The sequence below is a fragment of the Triticum dicoccoides genome, chromosome 6B, assembly GCF_002162155.2.
Source record: "Triticum dicoccoides isolate Atlit2015 ecotype Zavitan chromosome 6B, WEW_v2.0, whole genome shotgun sequence".
NCBI classification, from domain to species: Eukaryota; Viridiplantae; Streptophyta; class Magnoliopsida; order Poales; family Poaceae; genus Triticum; species Triticum dicoccoides.
In genome coordinates this window covers 198,198,022-198,202,955 of record NC_041391.1, presented here as the reverse complement: position 1 = coordinate 198,202,955, position 4,934 = coordinate 198,198,022, and positions in this window count along the sequence as shown.

Here is a 4,934-nt window from a genome sequence, read left to right as displayed (position 1 = left end):
ATACAGGATCAAAATAATATTCTGATCACAACATGAACTTTCCGAGTAACGCGCATGACCTTCCCCGAGTACTAGGTTGAACTTCAGCTAAAAGGTGTCCAAATGGGCTTGCGATATACCGTTGGAAAGCTATGGACACCAGTATCATGACCCAAGTTAAATTTTTGGCAAAATGTAAGCGGTTTAAGAGCAGTTTTGAAAACTATTTTCTCTTCATACAAAAAACTTGAATCGTATTTTCGATCGCATTTCTAAACCGTTTATCGAAAGGAGGTAAATAATATGGCGTTGTAAAGCTGCTGAAAAACCGATCCTTCGACATGTTGAAAGTTTTCTCTAATTCCTTATGGATAAAGAGTAATTTGGAAAATTGTAAACTTTCGCAAACCAAACAGCCGAGTTCGTATTTTCAATGTAATTTCTAAAAGGCTAATCCAATTGAGGCAAATGACATGTCATTGGAAAGCTTATGAAAATGCGCTACTTTTTCATGTTGAAAGTTTTTTCTAATTTTGAACGGTTTAAAAGTGATTTATAAAACGGTACAAGTTGCACCGAGTTCATATTTTCGAGCTAATTTTTAACTGTACGTCCGAATGTAGAAAATCATATGGCGTTGGAAAGCTTGAGGAAATGCAAAACTTTTTGGTATATATTGTTTCTTCCAATTCCTTACTGTTCTAAGTCTATTTTGAAAATAGCTAAAAATGTATTTTCGCCTTAATTTCTACAAACTTTATCGGAATGGGGCAAATAATGTACCTTGAAAAGCTAAGGAAAATGCGAAACTTTTTCATGTTGATGGTTTTCTCTGATTCCTAGCCATTTTCAAGTAATTTCGAAAATGGCGAGATCATTCGTTCTGCCTTTATCGCGAAACAGACTCTTCGAAAATGCACCGCGTGAAGAACTTGAACTTCTCGGCATGTCTACCTGAACTTCACTATGTTTTTCATTTTTTGCTCATAGATCTCCATCCATTGCTCATAGCTATCCATCCATTCACCGGTATTGAGCAGGTGATATACCGATGGAAAGCTGTTGTAAACACACAACTTTCCCGTGTTGATCATTTTTTCATACTCGCGGCGATTTTAAAAGTTTTTCATCTGAAATTCATTCAGTGTAGTAGTTGAACTTCCTGCTGTTTTCACGTTGAACTTCTGTGGTGTATTTTTGTTTGTAATTCTCTCATTCATTTGTCAGTGTTACACAAATGATATTTGTTTTATACAAACATCTCTCACAATAATTTTTTTAACTTACTCCGACCGAGGACTTGAACTTACACAAATGATATTCCTGCCATTTTGAAGTAAATTAGAAAATGGTGAGATCATGATTTCTGCGTTCATCGTGAATGGAAATGCACTGCGTGAAGTAGTTAAACTTCCGGGGTATGTCTGTTTGAACTTCACTCTATTTTTGACGTGCTGTTTTTTGACGTGCTGTTTTTTGCATTGCGTGAAGTAGTTGAACTTCTGGGGCATGTCTGTTTGAACTTCACTCTGTTTTTGACGTGCTGTTTTTTGCACTGCGTGAAGTAGTTGAGCTTCTGGGGCATGTCCGTTTGAACTTCACTTTGTTTCACTTTATTGAATTTTTCTTATATGAAATACACACCGTGTAGTACGTGAACTTCCGGTTGTTATCACTCTGAACTTCTCTCTGGTTTGAGAGAATTATTTTAAAACACAAAAAACAACATATTTTTTTATGTATTTTGGACATCTAAATACACGGTGAACCTCTCTCACAAGAATTTTTTGAAGTTTTCCTCGCCGAGCACTTGAACTTCTAGCAACCATTTTTTTGTTTATGAGTTGTTTTTAAAAGTGCAAAAAATGGCGTTGTGTTTTTTATATTTTGAACAGGTAAATCCTAAGTTTTAATAAACTCCGAATTTCTATGTTATTTCAATTTGAACTTCACCTTTTTATATTTTGATTAAACAATTGTATTTGATTTTTATATGAAAAAAATTGAGCATGGAAATACAAGGTGAACCTCTCTCGCAAGGATTTTTGAACTTCCCCGAACAGAGCTCTTGAACTTCTGTCAACAAACTTTTTAAGCTTTTATTTTCCTATACTTTTATTCTCACCTGAAATGCATTCCTTGCAATACTTGAACTTCTCATTGTTTTCACTACGAACTTATGTCACATTTTTTGTGTGCGCCAAATTACACGCAATTGAAGGTCAGATGTCATTTTTTGGCATTTTTAAAACGTGTAATTGGAGGTCGGACGTCCCGCAATATAAAATATGAACCGTGCACGGAGGTGCACGTGAACTTCTTGCAACAAATCTGAGTTTTTTATATACTTCGAACTTCTATGTTATTTTAGATTGAACTGCTTAGTCTTATTCTTAGAAAAAAAATATGTTTTCAAATAAGCATCAAACACTTTTTTTAAAATTAAACCTCGTACTTTTATTTTTCATAGAAATGGATTGAGTTTTCCGTAAACATCAAACTACTCGTTTTATTTTAATTTGAACTTCTTTAATTTTATTCTTTAGTAACGAAGAAAATCTGTGTTTTTTTATAAATATCAAACTTTATTTTTTATAATTTGGACTTCTTGGTTGATTTGAGATACTTTTTTTCATTTTTTGAATTTATTTTTATAAAAAATAAGCGCACACACACACACACACACAGATGCTCACATGTTGTTTTCCCCTTCTTTCAATATGTAAGTTTAGGTGTGTTGTGAGTAGAATTCCAAACTTCGGCGGTTGGTGTATAGATTGTCTTTGTCAACATGCACATACTTTTTCAAACATAAATCTGAAACAGAGTAAGAAAAAAAAGAGTACAAACGAGAATGAACTAGCATAAACATGTATGAAAAGTCCATCACAATCTGAACAGCATCTCTGATTTTTTACAGAAAACTCTCTAAAACTTTTTCTTCCGCTGTTATGACTGATCTTCAATTTACAAACTCACAACAAAAAGGAGAGAAGAGAAAGGTATCCGCATGGGGAGGCGTAGGTGTAGAATAGCAACAGGGGAGTGCTCCCTCAAGTGCACTGCACAAACATGTGCATAGACGGCGAATGCGCTGCTGCGCCGTCACTGGGAGGGCGCGTCGTCCTGCTACTCCGGTGCAGGTGCCGTATTATTTTCTTTCCAAATAAATACAATCCAAACTGCTGTAACACATCTCAATCAGGTAGGTAGGGGTTACAAATAAAGAAATAGCAAGTACATCTAGTTTCAGTGCCTCTTTTTCGCACACAGATATGTGACCAAATTTGCATTCCTGCTTGTATAAGTGATCTTTGAACCCCTGCAAACTTGTGAGTATGAACACATGTCTGGAAAGCCATCGACCGCCTCAGAACAATCCCTGGGATCCTGCCACATCGTGCATAAAACTTGGCCTTCAGTCTCAATAATAATATTTCCGCATCCTTCTTCGATCGCCATCAGCATGGTTGTCCCTGTAGGCCAACTATCAACTTATGATTATGAAGTTATGAGCATTTGGCAATTGTTTATGAGCTACTGAAGAAACTAAAGATCGCTGGCAAAACATGTTTATTGACCATTGGCAAACAACATGCGAGCTACAACCAAGCTATTTTGCAAGCACATGAGTGAAGGCGGTACCTCTGTTCTTTTTGAACTTCTTGTTTATTTGATTCTGAACTTGCAATTTTTTTGCAGGGTGCAGGTTACGGTAGTGCCGCATGGGCAGGGGCGACTGCAATGTCTTCCTGAAGAAAAAGGAAAACCACGGTCAGACTTACAAATGCCTTCCTGAAGAGAAGTGTAAATGTCTTACTCTGAATGCACTTAGCTAGCAACACTCGGACTTTAGTTTTGACCATGCATTCTAGCCGCCGGCCACCGCGATGTGGCTGTCATTTTTTATTCGAACGACCATGAGAAATCAACTCGACCTGCCATGTGCCCTGTACAACCACATGATGTTGAATAAGAGCAACATCAGTGACATCAGATGAAAGAAGGATAGTAGCAGAGGTAAGCAATTGCAGCAGCACCACAAGGCTCTCAAGCAACAGTCCCACATGGGCTGAAGCGAAAGTGAACAATGGGTAGGCGAGAACGCAAGTGCTGGCCAGCAGCCGCACAGGAGTAAGAAGGTCAAAGGCTGCGGAGGGAAGTCCATCGTGCACAGGAGGAAGAAGGCACACGCGGGGTTGGAAGGGGTCGATGGCATGCGAGGAGCCGGCGGCTGCACGCGGAGCATCTCTAGGAGATGGCTCGATTGCCGCCGTTTTCGTTGCTGGCTGGGAAGAAAAAATAGAGATGAGCGGCGTTAGGTGATTTAGTTGAATGACACCAGTTTGTATAGTTGAACGGTGGCCCGACAGGGTGCTCGAGGTGGCGAAGTTGAATGGCATACCAGCAGGGTGCCAAAACAAAATGGGCATCTCTGAAGTTCGAGTATACTAGTACATGCATTTTGTCTAAAACAGAAATATTTTACTTCAATTGAAGCAGAGAATAGAAACATTCTGAAGAGTGTGGACACACAAAAATCAAGGCAAAATGAAGAAAGGCACGGAATGCCTCCCAGGATAAATTCCTCGATGGTTCACACACTGATGAGTCTGCAGTTCAGGAGAGAGCTGAGGAACGGTGTTCGTTGTAGCTTGATGCAGCCACACATATGGGCAGAAGGCAGACCTGTACATGGAGCACAAAATCAGTGTGGCTGCTGGAGGTTGCTATGGAGCGAGACTATTGATGATTGGCGGTCGGGCAGAGGAAGGAAGGGGAGACAGGGCGGCGAGCGAGAGCCGCGTGGGCGTTGAGGAACTGCGCGGCCTACATCAGGGCGCGTGGGGACGACCCTACCTCAATGGAGACGGGAGCTCACACACGAGCGCCGACGGGAAGAGGTGGCGCAGGGTCTAGGCCGCCGGCGCAGATCTCGTGACTGGGGGCGGCGG